This window comes from Hyaena hyaena, unplaced genomic scaffold, assembly GCF_003009895.1.
Source record: "Hyaena hyaena isolate Hyena2069 unplaced genomic scaffold, ASM300989v1 scaffold_266, whole genome shotgun sequence".
Classification (NCBI taxonomy): Eukaryota; Metazoa; Chordata; class Mammalia; order Carnivora; family Hyaenidae; genus Hyaena; species Hyaena hyaena.
In genome coordinates this window covers 960,213-970,472 of record NW_024080900.1, presented here as the reverse complement: position 1 = coordinate 970,472, position 10,260 = coordinate 960,213, and the positions used below count along the sequence as shown (strand labels likewise).

General features: G+C 42.6%; 1 long non-coding RNA gene across 1 annotated transcript; it reads left to right on the top strand.

The window, feature by feature from the left end:
• Positions 1-570: 570 nt before the first annotated feature.
• On the top strand, positions 571-1,059 carry LOC120240897. Its single transcript, XR_005530770.1, has 2 exons — positions 571-609; positions 884-1,059. It is a non-coding gene; the product is annotated as an uncharacterized LOC120240897 (long non-coding RNA).
• The last annotated feature ends 9,201 nt before the right edge of the window (positions 1,060-10,260 follow it).

Here is a 10,260-nt window from a genome sequence, read left to right as displayed (position 1 = left end):
GAAAGGCATAAATAGAAAAAAACACAAAATAAGAATGGTGGAAATAAATTCAAATATATTGGTAATCGCAGGAAACGTAAATATTCATGGGATGGAAAAACACATTGGGAGTCAAAACAAACTAACCAGATCTGCCTGCGAATCAACAGCAGCCTCAGAAACATTGTCCTTGATGCACTATGTGTTAGGATACAGTTTGGGACCACTTTGTAAAATACAAAATGACAACAAACAATGTTATTTATTGTTTATAGATACACACACGTAGCAGCATAGTGAATCGAGCAATGCACACCAAATTAGTGATGATCTCAGGAGAAGATGGGTGAGGGGAGGGATGGGAGGAAGGTAAGTGAGTGCCCCTAGCTTTATCTGCAATTTATTTTTCTTTAAAAGAACAACTTCGAAGCAGTCACGATGAAAAGTCAATGTGGCACATTTGGGTTGTGGAATGTGGTGTCCGTTTTATTAATTTCCTTATATAATAATTAGATTTATTATATATGTAAAGAAATAATTAAAAAACACTAACATCTATATTTTGTATTGAATTCCATTTTTCCAAGGACATAAAGAAGACACAGGTCTGCTCTCCTGGAGCTGGGTGAGGTAAGGATGCACGTTACCCTTTGTATTCCTCTGCTCCACCCAGCTGAGTCCTGCTTCTATAAACTCCACCTAACAGCCCTTCCTGGCTCTGCTAATAGTATGTCCTGCTAATAGGCTCAACACGCCCTGGGGGCGGTGACCCGCTTCTCACCTATGCTAGTCTCTGGAGAACAGTACTTTTGTTAAAATGTTTGCATTTTAGCCACCTGGGATGACACAAGAAGACACTGAGAAAAATCAGAAACAATTCTTTTTTTTTTTTTTTTTTTTTTAGTTTATAGAACTTCTTTGCTGTGGATGAAGATTGATAAGGCGACCTTCTCCATGTCCCAGCCTATTTGCAGTATCTGAGCATGTGTGGTTGACAACTTCTTGATGACAAGGGATCACGTCTGACACACACAGGGAGACCCACGCATGCGCCAAAGATCTTATGATTCCTCAAAGGTATCGGTTGTGTTTTACGATTTCTTTATTCATCTACTTAGTTAATTTTGATTTACTGGTGCTCTGTCCCAAGAATTGTGCCAGGTAATGGGGACACATTAGGAGCTTCACTAGACAGGGCAAACCTAGTATGAAGAGATAGGGTCAATTCTAGGAAGACGGAAGCAGAAAGTGCTATGGGGTACCTAATCCTGTGCTGTAAGAGGTAGTTTCCCAAGGAAGTAACATCTAATCTGAAACCTGAAATTTATGTACTGTGAGCCAGCTTACAGACGACAGCTAGTGGGAGAGAATGAGTTTTAGTTTTATGGTATTCTGGGAAGAGAGAAAAACAGCCTGGGCAAAGATCAGCAAGGGATAAAAGGCATTTGGGAAATTGAAAGTATACCTCTTGGGTTAATGTATAGATTGCGGGAGAGTAGGAGAGTTGAGGCAGGAGAGGAAAGCAGAGGTCAGATCACAAAAGGTCTTGTGAGTAAGTTTAAGGATATGAGTGTTATGAGGTCAGTGAAGAGCTGTTAAATCTTGTAAAGTGGGTGGTGTATATCAAAATGATATTTGCACTTAAGAAAGATTTACCCTGAGGATGAACTTGAGATAAGTAAGGGAGTTATCTTAGGAGTTCTCTGGAGGAACCCAGACCAGAGATGATGAGCTGGGTTTGACACAGTGAGGCTGGACAGACTGTCTGCAGCAGAAAGGATGGCTCACGTGGGCCACCTGAACCCCCATCCTGTCACATTCAGACAATCGCTATCATTATAAGACAGCCCTCCAAAATGCAAACTGTCCTCTCCTTGATGGCTTGTAACCAGACTGTGAACTCCCTGTGGGCAGGGAATATTTTGTGTCCATCTCTATGTCCCCAGTACCTCGGCGGTGCTCAGGGAATGAATGTTCTTGAATAAGTGAATCTCAGCGACATGGTATTTCTTGATACAAGGGTTATCGTCGCGACTTTCAGACCCAACACTGTAAGGAAAGCTCAATCACGACTGTGAAGTCAATGTCCAGCGCTGTTTCAGAAGCACACGAAGGCGTGATGCTTTAACTTGGTTCTCTGTGGATAGTGAAATGTGCGAACTGCTTTTCCCTGACTCAGTTCACTTGTGCCATCTGCTGGGATGAGCATTTCACAGCGTACCAAGGCCAGATAACCCATGAAGACCAGCCTGAAAGCTCTGTGTGGGACGCAGCAGACAGAACCCTGGACAGGCTTCCAGTTCAGCTGGAGGAACAAGTCTTTTTTTTTTTTTTTTTTTTTTTTGGAGGAACAAGTCTTGCACCCATACAGCACTCCATGTGTCGCGAACCTTCCCAAGATGTTTTGGGATATTTTCCCCAGACAAATACCCCTTTCTACTGGTTTGCATGCAGATGATCTTATTCTCCTTTAGCATTTGGAACAATTCTATGATACCAGCCACTAGTATTATTACTGGCTTTGAAATGAGGAATGAGAAGCATGGAGATTTAAATAAAATGCTTTAAAATGTTTAAAGAATAACTTTAAACAAGGGACCAAGTCAGAACTGAAGACTCTTTGACTCCCAGGTGCACACTTGATTCACAAAATATCCCACACAAAATAAGAGAGAGGTCAAGAGGGGGCAGAGGTAAGCTGCTTAGCTGCAGCACCGACCAGGCTGGCGTGGAGCTGACAAATCCTCAGTGCGCTTAAAATGCCGAGCGTTGGAGTCAGGGTTAGAGGGGTTGCGGGAACAATTCTCCTGCATTGTGTGTTCCCCAAAGGTCAAGGGCATGTCCTCAAGGGAACAAAATTTTGTAATTCTATGAAAATAGATACAGCTTACACCTAGATGATACCTAAAACCTTTGGGGGACGTTGTCAAACAAAAGATGTTGCTATGTTGGTTAACATACGTTGTTAAAACAAAGAAACTAGCACACCATCTTCTTCTCATTGAACGTTACTCTTGGGGTGCCTGGGTGGCTCAGCAGTTAAGCGTCTGACTTCGGCTCAGGTCATGATCTCACCGTTCGTGGGTTTGAGCATCAGGCTCTGGGCGGTCAGCTCAGAGCCTGGAGCCTGCTTCGGATTCTGTGTTTCCCTCTCTCTCTCTGCCCCTCCCCGACTCATGCTCCGTCTCTCTCTGTCTCTCAAAAATAAATAAACACAAAAAATTTTTTAAAACAGAAAGTTATTCTTATACAAATATATGCTTGTATAAATACACAAATATTTTCTTGGTGTCAAAAAACCCAGCTCAGGTCATGATCTCACAGTCATGGGATTGAGCTCCTTGTTGGGCTCTGTGCTGAGTGCTGAGCTTGGAGCCTGCCTGGGCTTCTCTCTCCCTCTCCCTCTGCCCCCTTCCCCTGCTCCTGCTCTCTCTCTCTCTTGAATAAATAAAAATAAAAATAAAAATAAAGCCCTAACAAAAAAACTCCAAATGAGCCAAACATTCAGGGAGAGCTCTAATTCTCCTTTACTTCCCTTAGAGATATCGCAGTCAGTGGTATGCTTCCAGATCTTTTTCTATGTGTTTACACACATGTGCGTTCCAATGCGAGTATGGAGTGTGGTTTAGTGTTTTATCCCCTGTGTGAATGATATCTTGCTGGACTTCCCTGCCCCACCTCTCCAGCAGAGGGACTCACACTCTCCCGATTCACCTGGACGACTCACCTGGACGTGTAGTTTGTTTTGCATGAGGCCCACCTCCTGGGACGCTCCATCTAATTGCCTAATGACAGTCACCCTCTGCCCTGGTCCCCCCAGACCATACCTCCAGGCTGGGAGCTCTCTGCAGCTCATACCCGGCTTCACAAAGCTTCCTTTCTTTTATTGTGGTAGAGTATACATAACATAAAATTTTACTATTTTAATCACTTTTAAGCATGCAGTTCAGTGGAATTAAGCACATTTACACTGAGTGTAACTAGTAACACCATCCATCTCCAGAGTGTTTCCCAAACTCTGCACCCATTAAACACTAGCTCCTCACTCCCCTTCCCCCAGACCCTGGCAACTATCACTCCACTTTCTGACTCTATGAAGTGGAATCATACAGTATTTGTCTGTGTGACTGGCTTATTTAGCTTACTGTAACATCCTCAAGGCTCATCCATGTTGTAGCACGTGTTAGAATTCCTTTCCATTTTAAGACTGACTAAATTCCATTATATGTATGGAATGTATGTACATTTTGTCTGTCCATTCATCCCCTGACGGGCATTTGGGCTGTTTCCTCCTTGGCTCTTGTGACTAACGCTGCTATGGCCAGGGGAGCCTGAAGACATATTTGAGTTCTTGCTTTCAATTCTCATGGATAATTGTGCCAAAGCGATGCAATAGCTTTCTGACACACCCTAAGCTGTAGTTTCCTTCTTCAGATGGATGCCCCCTGTTCTGCAGCTATTTACCACAGTTACCCAGTGACCTCTGGTCACTGCTTTCTAGGACAGCGATGGGTTTAAACAAATGTATTTCCAGTTCTAACGATTTGGGGGCAGGAGAGAGAGGCTGTTCTCAAACTCCTGGACTTCAAGACTCATTCAGGAGATCCCCCTGCTGGGGCATCTGGGGGGCTCAGTCGGTTAAGCCTCCAACTCTTTTTTTTTTAATTTTATTTATTTTTGAGAGAAAGAGAGAAAGAGAATGGAAGAGGGGCAGAGAGAGAGGGGGACAGAGGATCTGACATAGGCTCCTGGCTCTGAGCTGTCAGCACAGAGCCCAATGCAAGGCTTGAACTCATGAACCATGAGATTATGAATCTGAGCCGGACTCAGATGCTGAACCGACTGAGCCACCCAGGCGCCCCCAAAGTTCTATCTTAATTAATAAAAATAAATTAAACAAAGGTGAGCGTTGTGCCCAGGAAATCTGCATGACATATATTGTAAGAAGAATACTATGTATTGATACCTTTGACCACTGATTTTTACCAGTCACAATGAAAAATCGGAGGTGAAAATGTGTGGATATTTTATAAGATCTGGTGGTGATGTTAGAAACTGGAATTTTCAATCTGTAGGAATGCTATCCTTGGGTTCGTGGAATCTTAGATTTTTCTTGTTCCCTCCACACCTACAGGGGACAGAGAGTGGAATGAAGGACTTCTGCCCCAGGACATTGACTCCTTTTATTTTTCTCATATTCTCTGGAATCTGAAGAGAGTACGGGTTGGGGATTAGGCAGTTTTGGGTCAGAACAGCCACTTTACCACATCTTGGTACATGTAAACGTGGACAAGCTCCTTAACTTCACTTAACTTACAGTTTCCTCAACTGATGAAAAGAAATGCATATCTTCTAAGTGGTGCTGTGAAGAGTAAATAAGCTGACAGATGCAAAGCACCTCACATTCCTGAATCATGGAGGATACATAACAAAAGGGAGCTGCCTTTGTTACCATTCTTATTCATCAGCTTCAGGCACAGATTTCTTTCAATATTTACCTGAAGTCATTCTCTTATCCCCAGACTGCTTACAGTGAGAATGTATTTTCTCTTTCCTTAAACCTGGAAAACCATGGTGTCTAGGATTTTTGGCTGTTGTTGCTGGTCCTGCCACACGGTGTCGCTGTTGAGACAGACATCCTTGCCCCCGTTGGCATCTTCCTGGCCCAAGTCCAGCGACTTTAGGGAAAGAGGCAGGCACCTCTATGGAACTGTGGAACCAGCTGCTGTACCCCATTTCAGCATCCTGGAGAGATCACCTCTATTTAGGTACTTGTGATGGAAGCAAAGCTGTAGGACTATCGTGTGTGCAGGAGGCAACTTGACCCCCCCCACATGCTGCCCATGGCTGGGGCTCAGTCCTGCTGCCCTGTTTACTGCTCGGATCTTTCAGTAACACATCCGGAAGTTCCATGATAGATAGCTTCTTTGCACATGGACGGTTACCACTGTGCTCCGGTAATTAGCATCTTCTCCCTGGCAGTATTGACCAGCAGGTTCCTGCTACAAAGACGCCTTTGTAGGAGAGCCAGCTGTGACCAAAAGTTGGAAAACCCATCCTTTTTGGGGGGCACATCTCTGCACAGATGAGATGGGCCCAGCTGCTTCTGCCCACACTCATGCCCAATGGGATGCCATTAGGAGGCAGACAGTGCTGAAGAGATGGGGGGTTCACATCAGTAGCTGACTCTTGTCACTACAGCCAGATTTGAGGTCTGTAAATGTAATGAGGGTGCCTGCCGTGGGAAGGATGCTTGCGAAGAGATGCCCAAGATAAATAGCCAAATCCATAGAGCAAGTTGCCAGATTAGATGTACAATATGATTCCATTTTCTCTACTTTTTCTTTTATACTTTTTAAAAAATATTTATTTATTTTTGAGAGAGAGAGACAGAATGTGAGCAGGTAAGGGGCAGAGAGAGAGGGAGACACAGAATCTGAAGCAGGCTCCAGGCGCTGAGCTGTCAGCACAGAGCCTGATGCAGGGCTTGAACTCACGGACTGCAAGATCATGACCTGAGCCGAAGTTGGACGCTTAACCAACTGAGCCACCTAGATGCCCCTCTTTTATACTTTTCTATTGTCTGAATTTATTTTAATAAAGTGTCTACATTACTTTGACATGTAGTAAAAACGATGAAGATTAAAACACACACCCTATCCTGCTGGCATATTGGTCAGGAACAGAGCTTTTGACTGAAAGAACAAGTAAGGGGATACTGTGGCATCATTATCATCATTATAAAACTGCTTTTGGAGAAATTGGGAAAAAGAACTTTATTATCAAAATAATTTTTTTTTAATTTTTTTTATGTTTTATTTATTTCTAGGAGAGAGAGAGAGACAGTGTGAGCAGGGGAGGTTCGGAGAGAGAGGGAGTCACAGACTGAAACAGGCTCCAGGCTCTGAGCTGGCAGTCAGCACAGAGCCCGACGCGGGGCTCGAACCCACGAACCGCGAGATCATGACCTAAGCGAAAGTCGGACGCTTAACCGACTAAGCCACCCAGGTGCCCCTATCAAAATAATTTTTGAAGTGATGAACACAGAATAAAATCCATAAGGAAATGTAGAAGTATGTTGTGAGCTAGCCCTTTCTTCCTTAAAAAGGGTCTAGAAAGATCAAAACAATGTCAAGTTGTTATAGTAACCATACCTTAAGAACAACAGCAGAATCAGAGCACATAGCGTTTCTGCTTATGTGGACCCAAGAGAAATTTCTTTGCCTCCTCTGCAATGTAGGCTTCCTTTTTCTGTTCTTACTTTTGATCAAATGGTTGGTGACTATATCCTTTCCATTTGATTATGCCTCTGTGATATTTAGTGTCTGAATAGTACCCATTATTTGCTCAGAGATTAGAAACCAAGGAAATCAGAAAAAACATGATACTTAGTGGCTACCTATGATGTATTGAGCAGTGACTCAAAAATACCAGTGGCATTACTGCTCTCGTGATCTAATGATTGCCTTGGATCCAAGAGGGTTTGAGAGAAAATCCAAAGATGCTTGCCTTTTTATCCCCCCAGTTCATTTTTAAAAATAGGCTTTATTTTTTGTGAGCAGTTTTAGATTCATAGAAAAGCAGAGGAAGGTCCAGAGAATTCCCATATACCTTTTACCCCCCATGTATGCACTGCTTCCCTATTATCAACATCTCCCACCAGAGGTACAATTGATGAACCTACATTGGACACATTACCATCAACCAGAGTCCATAGTTTACATTAGGGTTCACTCTTGGTGTTGGACATTTTGTGGGTTTGGATATGTGTATATGACATGTATCTACCATTATAGTATATATAGTTTCACTGTTTTAAAAATCCTTTGTCCTCTGCCTTTTATCATCCTCCCCCTTAAATCCCTGGAAACTACTGATACTTTACTGTCTCCTTTTAGCTTTGCCTTTTCCAGAATGTCATGTCTTGGAATCATGCAGTACAGAGCTTTTCAGATCATCTCCTTTCACTTACTGATATGCATGGAAGTTTCCCCCATGGTTTTTCATGGCTTGATAGCTCATATCTTTTTTATTGCTGAACAGTTTTCCATTGTCTGGATGCATCACAGTTTACTAGCCCAGTTGCCAGCTGAAAGCCTCCTTAGTTTCTTCCAATTATGAATAAAGCTGTTATAAACATCTGTGTGTGGGTTTTTGGGTGAACGTGTTTTCAGCCCCTTTCCATAAATACCAAGGAGCACATCCTGGCTTTATGAAGACTCTTGGCCCTTGGCTCCTGCATCTGTGAACCTGAGAACTACGAATATGTATACTTCTTTATGACAAAGGGGGAATTCAAATTTGCTCAAATATAAAGTCTCTTTTAGCTGCATATGTTTTCTGCATTAATTAGGGTGGTATTAGCTTCTGGATCAGATTGACACCAATTCCCAGTCCAAGCTGGTTGGGAAGCTTTCCATGTGGCAATTTAGGACCCAGGCTCCTTCCCTCTTGTGGCTCTGCCCTCTACTATGTGCACAGGGTTCTTTTCATTCAGTCAATGGCAATGGGAGAGATCTTGTGGAAGACACATGTATTTCGTTTTTTAAAATGTTTATTTCTGAGAGAGAGAGATAGAAAATGAGTGGGAGAGGGACAGAGAGAGAGGGAGACACAGAATCAGAAACAGGCTCCAGGCTCTGAGCTGTCAGCACGGAGCCCAATGTGGGGCTCGAACTCATGAATTGTGAGATCGTGACCTGAGCCAAAGTTGGACACTTAACTGACTGGGCACCCAGGTGCCCGAGACACCTGTATTTCTTAATTGCTTTGGCCTTCATGAGACAAGATCACTTCTGCTCTTATCTCCTTGGTGAGCACTAGTCTGCCCAGAAGCTGGGTCTGGGGAATATAGTGCTTACCGGGAGTCACTTCTCCTCAACAGTTCTACTCCATGGAGGTGGTCACACATCTTTGATGGTCACTCAATTATTTCTTTCTTTCTTTTTTTTTTTTTTAACTAAAACATCTTAAAAATATTTATTTACTTTTGAGAGAGAGAGAGAGTGAGAGAGAGAGAGAAAGAGAGAGAGAGAGGAGCAGAGACAGAAGGAGACACAGAATCAGAAAGAGGCTCCAGGCTCTGACTTGTCAGCACAGAGACTGATGCGGGGCTCACACTCACGAACTGTGAGATCATGACCTGAGCTGAAGCCAGACCCTTAACCAACTGAGCCAGCCAGGCGCCCCACTCAATCATTTCTACCCCAGGTTCAGTCATGACTCAATGAAATGATTTTTGAATTCCGGGAAAATCTCATCAAAGTCACTTTTCAACTAGCAATCAGGGATAAGGAAGAGAATTCATTGGGAGTGAACTCAGAGAGAAGGTTGAGATTCAAATCAGGCATACTGGAGCTTTCTGCTTAAATCTGAACAAGCCATTGATTGACAGACATGATATCGTCTCAACAGAGTGGTCCAATACCACATGGAAACATACCTACCTATCAACACATTCTTTGGAGGACTAAAAATCCTCCATGGATTGTGAAGAATGTCAAGTGTAATATGTATTTCCAAATATTATTCATATACTTGAACAGGCTTTTATGTAAGAAGTAGCCACACCTCTAGAACACTGCTGTTGGAACTTTTTTTTCGATGTTGGAATTTTTAATTGGTTCAGCCATTTGGAGGATAAATTGGTATTATATCTTAAGATTGAAGATGGGGGCACCTTGTGACCCAGAAGTTCCATCAGTACTGTTGGTAAGGATTTATTTCACAGTCAGCAACCCCGACCACTGAATAGTGCCAACAGCTGCATATATAAATGACTCCTAATGGTTTCATTTTTCTACAAGATGATATCTGAAGAGCAGGAGAAAATGGACCATTCTTATGAGACAAAAGTCAATCCGTTTGGAATGCCACTGTCAGTAGCTAACAATGCTATTGGCAGCAAGTTTCTGAATGTTGTCTACCTATTTAAGATTCCAAATTTGAACAGGGAAAGATATCTGTGCTAAGAAGAAACAATGAAGTATTATTTTCTACAAGTGCATGGGCTGATACATGAGAAGAGATCTAAACTTTGCAGTAATGTTTTAACTGGTTAAAGAAAAAATTTGAATTCTTTTATTTTTAAGTAATCTCTACATTCAACGTGGGCCTCAAACTCACAACCCTTAGATCAAGAGTTGCACATTCTACTGACTGAGTCAGCCAGGTATCCCCGTAGTTTTAAAAAATTAATACAAGTATTGATTCATGGAGAATGGAGGCGTTATAGAATTTATCTGTTGTAGGAAAGGTAGGGATTTATAGATAATAATTTGC